Source organism: Oncorhynchus tshawytscha, linkage group LG18 (assembly GCF_018296145.1).
Source record: "Oncorhynchus tshawytscha isolate Ot180627B linkage group LG18, Otsh_v2.0, whole genome shotgun sequence".
Classification (NCBI taxonomy): Eukaryota; Metazoa; Chordata; class Actinopteri; order Salmoniformes; family Salmonidae; genus Oncorhynchus; species Oncorhynchus tshawytscha.
Window position 1 is genome coordinate 37,212,091 of NC_056446.1, and position 12,962 is coordinate 37,225,052.

Consider the following 12,962-nt stretch of genomic DNA (forward strand, 5'->3'; position numbering starts at 1 on the left):
TGTAAAGTACTTAAGGAAAAATACATTAAAGTACCACTTAAGTTGTTTTTTGGGGGGGGTATCTGTACTTTGCTTTACTATTTACATTTGACTACTTTTACTTCACTACATTCCTAAGGAAAATAGATACTTTTTACTACATACATTTTTCCTGACAACCAAAAGTACTTGTTACAATTTGAATGCTTAGCAGGACAGACAAATGGTCAAACGCACGCACCTATCAAGACAACACGTGGTCATCCCTACTGCCTCTGATCTGGCGGACTCACTAAACACAAATACATCTTCTGTAAATAATGTCTGAGGGTCGGAGTGCGTCCCTGGCTATCCGTAAAAACAATAAAATGGTGCCGTCTGCTTTTCCCCTACCTACATGTATATACAGTTGGAGTCATTAAAACTCGTTTTCATCCACTCAACACATTTCTTGTTAACAAACTATAGTTTTGGCAAGTCGGTTAGGATATCTACTTTGTGCATGACATAAGTCATTTTTCCAACAATTGTTTACAGACAGATTACTTCACTCATAATTCACTGTATCACAATTCCAGTGGGTCAGAAGTTTACATACATTAAGTTGACTGGGCCTTTAACAGCTTAGAAAATTCCAGATAATGATGTCATGGCTTTAGAAGCTTCTGGTAGGCTAATTGACATAATTTTAGTCAATTGGAGGTGTACCTGTGGATGTATTTCAAGTCCTACCTTCAAACTCAGTACCTCTTTGCTTGACATTATGGGAAAATCAAAAGAAATCAGCCAAGACCTCAGAATTTTTTTTGTAGAACTCCACAAGTCTGGTTCATCCTTGGGAGCAATTTCCAAATGCCTGAAGGTACCACATTCATCTGTACAAACAATAGTATGCAAGTATAAACACCATGGAACCACACAGTCGTCATACCGCTCAGGAAGGAGATGCGTTCTGTCTCCTAGAGATGAACGTACTTTGGTGTGAAAAGTGCAAATCAATCAAAAGAACAACAGCAAAGGACCTTGTGAAGATGCTGGAAGAAACAGGTACAAAAGTATCTATATCCACAGTAAAACGAGTCCTACATCGACATAACCTAAAAGGCTGCTCAGCAAGGAAGAAGACACTGCTCCAAAACCGCCATAAAAAAGCCAGACTACGGTTTACAACTGCACATGGGGACAAAGATCGTACTTTTTGGAGAAATGTCCTCTGGTCTGATGAAACAAAAATAGAACTGTTTGGCCATAATGACCATCGTTATGTTAGGAGGAAAAAGGGGGAGGCTTGCAAGCCGAAAAACACCATCCCAACTGTGAAGAATGGGGGTGGCAGCATCATGTTGTGGGGGTGCTTTGCTGCAGGAGGGACTGGTACACTTCATAGATGGCATCATGAGGATGGGAAATTATGTGGATATATTGAAACAAAATCTCAAGACATCATTCAGGAAGTTAAAGTTTGGTCGCAAATGGGTCTTCCAAATGGACAATGACCCCAAGCATACTTCCAAAGTTGTGGCAAAATGGCTTAAGGACAACAAAGTCAAGGTATTGGAGTGGCCATCACAATGCCCTGACCTCAATCCTATAGAACATTTGTGGGCTGAACTGAAAAAGCGTGTGTGAGCAAGGAGGCCTACAAACCTGACTCAGTTACACCAGCTCTGCCACGAGGAATGGGCCAAAATTCACCCAACTTATTGTGGGAAGCTTGTGGAGGGCTACCCGAAACATTTGACCCAAGTTAAACCATTTAAAGGCAATGCTACCAAATACTAATTGAGTGTATATTAAACTTCTGACCCACTGGGAATGTGATGAAAGAAATAAAAGCTGAAATAAATCCCTCTACTATTATTCTGACATTTCACATTCTTAAATTAAAGTGGTTATCCTAACCGACCTAAGACAGGGAATTTTTACTGGGATTAAATGTCAGGAATTGTGAAAATCTGAGTTTAAATGTATTTGGCTAAGGTGTATGTAAACTTCCGATTTCAACTGTATTACCTCAATTACCTTGACTAACCTGTGACCCCGCACATTGACTCGGTATCGATATCCCCTGTATATACTGTAGCTTCGTTATTGTTATTTTATTGTGTTACTTTTTAAAAAAAACTTTAGTTTATTTAGTAAATATTTTCTTAACTAAATTTTTCTTAACTGCATTGTTGGTTAAGGGCTTGTAAGTAAACATTTCAAGGTAAGGTCTGAACCGGTTGTATTAATTTTAAATGATTTATACTTTTACTTTTGATACTTAAGTATATTTAATCAATTACATTTGCTTATGATACTTAAGTATATTTCAAACCAAATCCCTTTCAGACTTTTACTTAAATAGTATTTTACTGGCTGACTTTCACTTGAGTAACTTTCTATTAAGGCATCTATACTTTTACTCAAGTATGTGTGGAAGGACCACCAGAGAGCAGGCTGGGCTCACGGATAGTAGCCCAACAAGGTAACCAGAGGGCAGGCTGGGCTCACGGATAGTAGCCCAACAAGGTAACCAGAGGGCAGGCTGGGCTCACGGATAGTAGCCCAACAAGGCATGGGAGACAAGGTAACCAGAGGGCAGGCTGGGCTCACGGATAGTTGCCCAACAAGGCATGGGAGACAAGGTAACCAGAGGGCAGGCTGGGCTCACGGATAGTAGCCCAACAAGGCATGGAAGACAAGGTAACCAGAGGGCAGGCTGGGCTCACGGATAGTAGCCCAACAAGGCATGGGAGACAAGGTAACCAGAGGGCAGGCTGGGCTCACGGATAGTAGCCCAACAAGGCATGGGAGACAAGGTAACCAGAGGGCAGGCTGGGCTCACGGATAGTAGCCCAGCAAGGCATGGGAGACAAGGTAACCAGAGGGCAGGCTGGGCTCACGGATAGTAGCCCAACAAGGCATGGGAGACAAGGTAACCAGAGGGCAGGCTGGGCTCACGGATAGTAGCCCAACAAGGTAACCAGAGGGCAGGCTGGGCTCACGGATAGTAGCCCAACAAGGCATGGGAGACAAGGTAACCAGAGGACAGGCTGGGCTCAGGGATAGCAGCCCAACAAGGCATGGGAGACAAGGTAACCAGAGGCAATTAAGCACAGCTGACGGTACTAATGACATATTCTCCTTCCCCTATAAGAGAGAGTATGGAACCAGCAGACCAGGGGGGAAAAACGATCTCTGGAAGATGGCCACCGAGACAGAGGAGCTATCCAGGAAGAACCACTAAGACGGTGACAATCCCGTGACTTGTGTTGTAGTTTAAAGATAATCGTATTGTGTTCCTGTTTCATCTGGAGAAGATGTATGTTTTTTTCCTTGGAAGATTTTCATTGATTATGTTGGAGTGTTTGTGTTGTACTTCCGGCGCCGACAGAGATGGCCGCCTCGCTTCGCGTTCCTAGGAAACTATGCAGTTTTTTGTTTTTTTACGTGTTATTTCTTACACTAGTACCCCAGGTCATCTTAGGTTTCTTTACATACAGCCGACAAGAACTACTGAATATAAGATAAGCGTCAACTCACCATCAGTACGACCAAGAATATGTTTTTCGTGACGCGGATCCTGTGTTCTGCCTTACAACCAGTGTAACCGAGTGGATCACATGCAGCGACCAAAAAAAAAACGACTCAGAAAAAGAGGGAAACGAAGCGGTCTTCTGGTCAGACTCCGGAGACGGGCACATCGTGCACCACTCCCTAGCATTCTTCTTGCCAATGTCCAGTCTCTTGACAACAAGGTTGATGAAATCCGAGCAAGGGTAGCATTCCAGAGGGACATCAGAGACTGTAACGTTCTCTGCTTCACGGAAACATGGCTAACTGGAGAGACGCAATCCGAAGCGGTGCAGCCAGCGGGTTTCTCCACGCATCGCTCCGACAGAAACAAACATCTTTCTGGTAAGAAGAGGGGCGGGGGCGTATGTCTTATGGCCAACGTGACATGGTGTGATGAAGGAAACATACAGGAACTCAAATCCTTCTGTTCACCTGATTTAGAATTCCTCACAATCAAATGTAGACCGCATTATCTACCAAGAGAATTCTCTTCGATTATAATCACAGCCGTATATATCCCCCCAAGCAGACACATCGATGGCTCTGAACGAACTTTATTTAACTCTCTGCAAACTGGAAACGATTTATCCGGAGGCTGCATTCATTGTAGCTGGGGATTTTAACAAGGCTCATCTGAAAACAAGACTCCCTAAATTTTATCAGCATATCGATTGCGCAACCAGGGGTGGAAAGACCCTGGATCATTGTTACTCTAACTTCCGGCGCATATAAGGCCCTGCCCCGCCCCCTTTCGGAAAAGCTGACCACGACTCCATTTTGTTGATCCCTGCCTACAGACAGAAACTAAAACAAGAAGCTCCCACGCTGAGGTCTGTCCAACGCTGGTCCGACCAAGCTGACTCCACACTCCAAGACTGCTTCCATCACGTGGACTGGGAGATGTTTCGTATTGCGTCAGACAACAACATTGACGAATACGCTGATACGGTGTGCGAGTTCATTAGAACGTGCGTTGAAGATGTCGTTCCCATAGCAACGATTAAAACATTCCCTAACCAGAAACCGTGGATTGATGGCAGCATTCTGGTGAAACTGAAGGCACGAACCACTGCTTTTAATCAGGGCAAGGTGTCTGGTAACATGGCTGAATACAAACAGTGCAGCTATTCCCTCCGCAAGGCTATCAAACAAGCTAAGCGCCAGTACAGAGACAAAGTAGAATCTCAATTCAACGGCTCAGACACAAGAGGTATGTGGCAGGGTCTACAGTCAATCACGGACTACAGGAAGAAACCCAGCCCAGTCACGGACCAGGATGTCTTGCTCCCAGGCAGACTAAATAACTTTTTGCCCGCTTTGAGGACAATACAGTGCCACTGACACGGCCTGCAACGGAAACATGCGGTCTCTCCTTCACTGCAGCCGAAGTGAGTAAGACATTTAAACGTGTTAACCCTCGCAAGGCTGCAGGCCCAGACGGCATCCCCAGCCGCGCCCTCAGAGCATGCGCAGACCAGCTGGCCGGTGTGTTTACGGACATATTCAATCAATCCCTATACCAGTCTGCTGTTCCCACATACTTCAAGAGGGCCACCATTGTTCCTGTTCCCAAGAAAGCTAAGGTAACTGAGCTAAACGACTACCGCCCCGTAGCACTCACATCCGTCATCATGAAGTGCTTTGAGAGACTAGTCAAGGACCATATCACCTCCATCCTACCTGACACCCTTGACCCACTCCATTGCTTACCGCCCAAATAGGTCCACAGACGATGCAATCTCAACCACACTGCACACTGCCCTAACCCATCTGGACAAGAGGAATACCTATGTGAGAATGCTGTTCATCGACTACAGCTCGGCATTCAACACCATAGTACCCTCCAAGCTCGTCCATCAAGCTCGAGACCCTGGGTCTCGACCCCGCCCTGTGCAACTGGGTACTGGACTTCCTGAAGGTGGTGAGGGTAGGCAACAACATCTCCTCCCCGCTGATCCTCAACACTGGGGCCCCACAAGGGTGCGTTCTGAGCCCTCTCCTGTACTCCCTGTTCACCCACGACTGCGTGGCCATGCACGCCTCCAACTCAATCATCAAGTTTGCGGACGACACAACAGTGGTAGGCTTGATTACCAACAACGACGAGACGGCCTACAGGGAGGAGGTGAGGGCCCTCGGAGTGTGGTGTCAGGAAAATAACCTCACACTCAACGTCAACAAAACTAAGGAGATGATTGTGGACTTCAGGAAACAGCAGAGGGAACACCCCCATCCACATCGATGGAACAGTAGTGGAGAGGGTAGCAAGTTTTAAGTTCCTCGGCATACACATCACAGACAAACTGAATTGGTCCACTCACACAGACAGCATCGTGAGGAAGGCGCAGCAGCGCCTCTTCAACCTCAGGAGGCTGAAGAAATTCGGCTTGTCACCAAAAGCACTCACAAACTTCTACAGATGCACAATCGAGAGCATCCTGGCGGGCTGTATCACCGCCTGGTATGGCAACTGCACCGCCCTCAACCGTAAGGCTCTCCAGAGGGTAGTGAGGTCTGCACAACGCATCACCGGGGGCAAACTACCTGCCCTCCAGGACACCTACACCACCCGATGCTACAGGAAGGCCACAAAGATCATCAAGGACATCAACCACCCGAGCCACTGCCTGTTCACCCCGCTGCCATCCAGAAGGCGAGGTCAGTACAGGTGCATCAAAGCTGGGACCGAGAGACTGAAAAACAGCTTCTATCTCAAGGCCATCGGACTGTTAAACAGCCACCACTAACATTGAGTGGCTACTGCCAACACACTGTCAATGACACTGACTCTACTCCAGCCACTTTAATCATGGGAATCGATGGGAAATGATGTAAATATATCACTAGCCACTTTAAACAATGCTACCTTATATAATGTTACTTACCCTACATTGTTCATCTCATATGCATACGTTGATACTGTACTCTATATCATCGACTGCATCCTTATGTAATACATGTATCACTAGCCACTTTAACTATGCCACTTGGTTTACATACTTATCTCATATGTATATACTGTACTCGATATCATCTACTGTATCTTGCCTATGCTGCTCTGTACCATCACTCATTCATATATCCTTATGTACATATTCTTTATCCCCTTACACTGTGTATGACAGTAGTTTTTTTTGGAATTGTTAGTTAGATTACTTGCTCGTTATTACTGCATTGTCGGAACTAGAAGCACAAGCATTTCGCTACACTCGCATTAACATCTGCTAACCATGTGTATGTGACAAATAAAATTTGATTTGATTTGATTTGATGCCCTCAATAGAGAACTGTGTTCAATCCAGAAAACCTACTCCTGACTCGTTTATTCCACCTTTCCGCTTTAGAGTGACGCCCAATTACTTGGTCCGCTCACATATGACAATTGGGTACTTTTTCCACGAGTGGTCTAAGTACTCTCGGCTGATGACTCAGGTGATACATTTCTATATCACAATGCTAATTCTGGAGTTTGGTTGAAATGACTTAGTATAGTAAAGGCTCATGCCACTCTACATTTCTCTAAGGCCTGTGCAGTTCTACAGAGAGAGAGAGAGAGGCCAGGAGGCCTCCACCTCAGCCCCCTTCCTCGTCACCAGGACCCCGAGCCCCATCCTCGCCTCCTGACAAACCTCGAGAGGCGGAGCTGCCAGGCTGTGCCAGCAGCTGTGGAGACGCTCATTTGCATATGAAGGCCTTAATTAGGTTTTGTGTAGTGCAAGCGCCTGTGAAAGAGAGTGTGACCAGCGGCCATGAGGTGGCACATGACTGGGGTTTTGGATTGAAGTCCTTTGTGGTGACGATGGGCACAAGGGGTGCTGTACAAAACAAAGTCCTCAGCGATTGGATCGTCTCTAACCCATTATAGTATCAAAGCCAATGAGGAATGTTCAAACCCGCCACTTTACCCACGTGTGTTCTGGATCTGGCCCAACCCATCGGTTTATGAACCAATGAGACGGCCCTGAATATGTTGGCATTCGGTGAAGCGTCGGGGGAGGTACTCAGATCCAGACTCATTGCAGAGAAGAAACTAACGTCTGTGGGCGTGGCGTAGCGTTTGGCTGGAGCAAGGATAGTCTGGGTAGCCAGGCATGGTTTGGATGGCAACTGAGGTGGTAGAGAAGTACTGGGGTTGGTATAGGGACTGGGGGTGGGGGTACTGGTACAGGACCAGAGAGGAAGCTAGTACAGGGATAAGGTTGAAATGGGATTGACAAATAAACCTTGAGGTCGGAGCACAAACATTCTCCTGCTAAGAGACTGTGGCTACAATACATGTGTTCAAGGCCGTTAACCCACGACAACAACTGATGATGTGGACGTCGATTAAGACAGCCCCCCGCACCACTCTGATTCAGAGGGGTTGGGTTAAATGCGGAAGACACATCTCAGTTGAATGCATTCAGTTGTGCAACTGACTAGGTATCCCCCTTTCTCTACTGTCTCCTCTAGAGCCAAGCCTTTGATAATTGTACCTTTGCTTACCTCCAACAGTACAACAAGGCATCAACACCCTCAACCGGTTTTGACTAGAAAGGATACAGCTTGTCAAAATTGATTATGAGGATAGGAGAATTTACACAGCAGGTTAGGAGAATTAACGTAGCATGTTAGGAGAATTAACGTAGCATGTTAGGAGAATTTACACAGCAAGTTAGGAGAATTAACGTAGCATGTTAGGAGAAGTAACGTAGCATGTTAGGAGAATTAACGTAGCATGTTAGGAGAATTAACGTAGCATGTTAGGAGAAGTAACGTAGCATGTTAGGAGAATTAACGTAGCATGTTAGGAGAATTAATGTAGCATGTTAGGAGAATTAACGTAGCATGTTAGGAGAATTAACGTAGCATGTTAGGAGAAGTAACGTAGCATGTTAGGAGAATTAACGTAGCAGGTTAGGAGAATTAACGTAGCATGTGAGGAGAATTAACGTAGCATGTTAGGGGAATTAACGTAGCATGTGAGGAGAATTAACGTAGCATGTTAGGAGAATTAATGTAGCATGTTAGGAGAATTAACGTAGCATGTGAGGAGAATTAACGTAGCATGTTAGGAGAATTAACGTAGCATGTTAGGAGAATTAACGTAGCATGTTAGGAGAATTAACGTAGCATGTTAGGAGAATTAACGTAGCATGTTAGGAGAATTAACGTAGCATGTGAGGAGAATTAACGTAGCATGTTAGGAGAAGTAACGTAGCATGTTAGAACTTACGCAGCAGGTTAGGAGAATTAGGTTAAATTTAGAAAAAGGTTTAGAAAAAATAAACAAACAAAAAATCTACTTTTGACATAAACTGTATCCAATCTAGACATGACATCAACCTGTCTGCCATGACACAGCAGCCTTCTCTCCGCTATAGAACTGGTCAGATCACTCAGAGCGCTGTCTCAGTTTATCTTCTCAGATCTCCTTGAGAAGGAAACCTCTAAACATTGCAGCATCTCCCTTCCCTTTCAAGATAGAAAGCACAGTAGCATTCATTGTTTTCATCTCACCTCTCATTTTTTGAAAGGCGCTCCTGCTTTTATCACCTGATTTGTTCAGTGGAGACGCTTGAAAACAGTCAGGAGAGATTTAATATGCATCTAAGAGGGGAACATCAATGACAGGTATGGTATGATGGGGAGGGCATTGCCAGACCATGCCCTCCCCACTAGCATTGGCACATTGCCCGTGGCGACGAGTCTGGGGTCACGGCAACATAGTGGCCAGTAGGTGGTACAGAACCCCTCTGTCACTCACATGGTAAACGTCACTTACTCCTTGTACCGTCATCAATCTGGTGGTCTAACAACCTCCAGCAGATGGAGACCCAGCAGGAGGACAGGAGGGCCGTGCCCTGGGCCACTACCCAACACAGAGAGCACTCTGTTGGGCTAAGAGGGGACACAACACAAGGATAGCCTGGTTCTCTCCCAGAGGGAAGACGGGGGGGGGGCGTGCCCTGGGCTTCTCCAAAAACAGAGAGCATTCTGTTGTGCTAAGAGGAGTCACAACACTGGGGGAGACCAACGGCCCAGCCCGGATCTCTCCCACAGAGCAGCCAGACACACCTCTGGATGAAGGCCTAATGTAGGGGAGTATTGATGAGGACAGCACACAGAACAGTTATTTAACACATCTCTAAGGAGGACCGTTTGTATGGTGGAGTAGCATTTGAAATAGAATGGACATTCCTATGCATTTTCTATGGTGCAGGGTCACTGCTGCCGATGATGAGGATCCATCTGAATTAGCCTAGCTAGCACACATGCACTGCTTTTAAAGTGATGCAATAGGAACAGCCAGCAAAGACAGGCAATACGAACTACCAAGTTTAGTATTCTTTACCATTGACCGAACCACGGACAGGGCTTGCTGTAAATACCTATAGTCAAAGTTAGACCCCTATATACATTTTTAATATAATTTTACCTTTATTTAACTAGGCAAGTCAGTTAAGAACAAATTCTTATTTTCAATGACAGCCTAGGAATAGTGGGTTAACTGCCTGTTCAGGGGTAGAACGACAGATTTGTACCTTGTCAGCTTGGGGATTTGAACTTGCAACCTTCCGGTTACTAGTCCAACGCTCTAACCACTAGGCTACCCTGCCGCCCCAGAGATGTGAATGCAAACATCTGACCATATTGAAGCAATACATAAACTAAGGATAAACATGATCTGGGAGTGAATAAACTGGTGTGTTTGTGTCCAATCAAATATATTCCAAAGACAGACTGACCACCTGCTGAGTAAAGAGGAAGACTTCTGTTCCTAAGCAACAACACACTCTTACAAGCTCTGTCTAACATCTTGGGGAATTCAGACCGGCTCGGGATGCAGATAGGAGGATTCGGAGGCACACAGGAATAACAACAGACTACAGACTACAACTTTAACTAGGACAAGTTATGAGCATGCTCTCTGCGTAGACAGTTTCCAGTCTTTTACATTTCTGTTGTGATATTTCAGAAACTGTCGTCTGACTTGTGGGACTACACTCGGACTATTCCAGTTTCTTCATCTACTAGGAGACTGCTCCCTGGGTATACCAGTCTCTTCATCTATTAGGAGACTGTTCCCTGGGTATACCAGTCTCTTCATTTATTAGGAGACTGTTCCCTGGGTATACCAGTTTCTTCATCTATTAGGAGACTGTTCCCTGGGTATACCAGTTTCTTCATCTATTAGGACACTGTTCCCTGGGTATACCAGTCTCTTCATCTATTAGGAGACTGTTCCCTGGGTATACCAGTCTCTTCATCTATTAGGAGACTGTTCCCTGGGTATACCAGTCTCTTCATCTATTAGGAGACTGTTCCCTGGGTATACCAGTCTCCTCATCTATTAGGAGACTGCTCCCCGGGTATACCGGTCTCTTCGTCTGCTAGGAGACTACTCTGGGTATACCAGTCTCTTCGTCTACTAGGAGACTGTTCCCTGGGTATACCAGTCTCTTGACTGTTCCCTGGGTATACCAGTCTCTTCATCTATTAGGAGACTGTTCCCTGGGTATACCAGTCTCTTCGTCTACTAGGAGACTGCTCCCCGGGTATACCAGTCTCTTCGTCTGCTAGGAGACTGCTCTCTGGGTATACCAGTCTCTTCATCTATTAGGAGACTGCTCCCTGGGTATACCAGTCTCTTGTCTACTAGGAGACTGCTCTCTGGGTATACCAGTCTCTTCGTCTATTAGGAGACTGTTCCCTGGGTATACCAGTCTCTTCGTCTACTAGGAGACTACTCTGGGTATACCAGTCTCTTCATCTACTAGGAGACTACTCTGGGTATACCAGTCTCTTCGTCTACTAGGAGACTACTCTGGGTATACCAGTCTCTTCGTCTACTAGGAGACTGCTCCCTGGGTATACCAGTCTCTTCATCTACTAGGAGACTGCTTCCTGGGTATACCAGTCTCTTCGTCTACTAGGAGACTGCTCCCTGGGTATACCAGTCTCTTCCTCTACTAGGAGACTGCTCTCTGGGTATACCAGTCTCTTCGTCTTCTAGGAGACTGCTCTCTGGGTATACCAGTCTCTTCATCTACTAGGAGACTGCTCCCTGGGTATACCAGTCTCTTCGTCTACTAGGAGACTATTCTGGGTATTCCACTCTCTTCGTCTACTAGGAGACTACACTGGGTATACCAGTCTCTTCGTCTACTAGGAGACTACTCTGGGTATACCAGTCTCTTCGTCTACTAGGAGACTACCCTGGGTATACCAGTCTCTTCGTCTACTAGGAGACTACTCTGGGTATACCAGTCTCTTCGTCTACTAGGAGACTACTCTGGGTATACCAGTCTCTTCGTCTACTAGGAGACTACTCTAGGTATACCAGTCTCTTCGTCTACTAGGAGACTACTCTGGGTATACCAGTCTCTTCGTCTGCTAGGAGACTGCTCTCTGGGTATACCAGTCTCTTCGTCTACTAGGAGACTACTCTGGGTATACCAGTCTCTTCGTCTACTAGGAGACTGCTCTCTGGATATACCAGTCTCTTCATCTATTAGGAGACTGTTCCCTGGGTATACCAGTCTCTTCGTCTACTAGGAGACTGCTCTCTGGGTATACCAGTATCTTCGTCTACTAGGAGACTGCTCTCTGGGTATACCAGTCTCTTCGTCTGCTAGGAGACTACTCTGGGTATACCAGTCTCTTCGTCTGCTAGGAGACTACTCTGGGTATACCAGTCTCTTCGTCTGCTAGGAGACTACTCTGGGCATACCAGTCTCTTCGTCTACTAGGAGACTACTCTGGGTATACCAGTCTCTTCGTCTACTAGGAGACTACTCTGGGTATACCAGTCTCTTCGTCTACTAGGAGACTACTCTGGGTATACCAGTCTCTTCGTCTACTAGGAGACTACTCTGGGTATACCAGTCTCTTCGTCTATTAGGAGACTGCTCCCTGGGTATACCAGTCTCTTCGTCTGCTAGGAGACTGCTCTCTGCGTATACCAGTCTCTTCGTCTACTAGGAGACTACTCTGGGTATACCAGTCTCTCCGTCTACTAGGAGACTACTCTGGGTATACCAGTCTCTCCGTCTACTAGGAGACTACTCTGGGTATACCAGTCTCTTCGTCTGCTAGGAGACTACTCTGGGTATACCAGTCTCTTCGTCTGCTAGGAGTTGAGATACTTAAGAAGCAAAAGGAAATGTATTTCCTACTTTATACATTTACTTTAGATTTACAAATAATTTAGGATTTTTTTCTTAGATTTCACTGTAATGTGGTAAATCAAGTTAAAAAGTAAGATTTTAAAATGAACAGAAATGTGATAAAACATCTGATAATATAAGCACTGCCATTTGAACCATAGGTCTCATATAGCACAAATCAACAACCCAGGACTTCCCCAACTCGGTCCTGGGGCACGTTCTGGTTTTGCACTAACACTACACAGCTTATTCAAAACCATCAATCTTTAATGA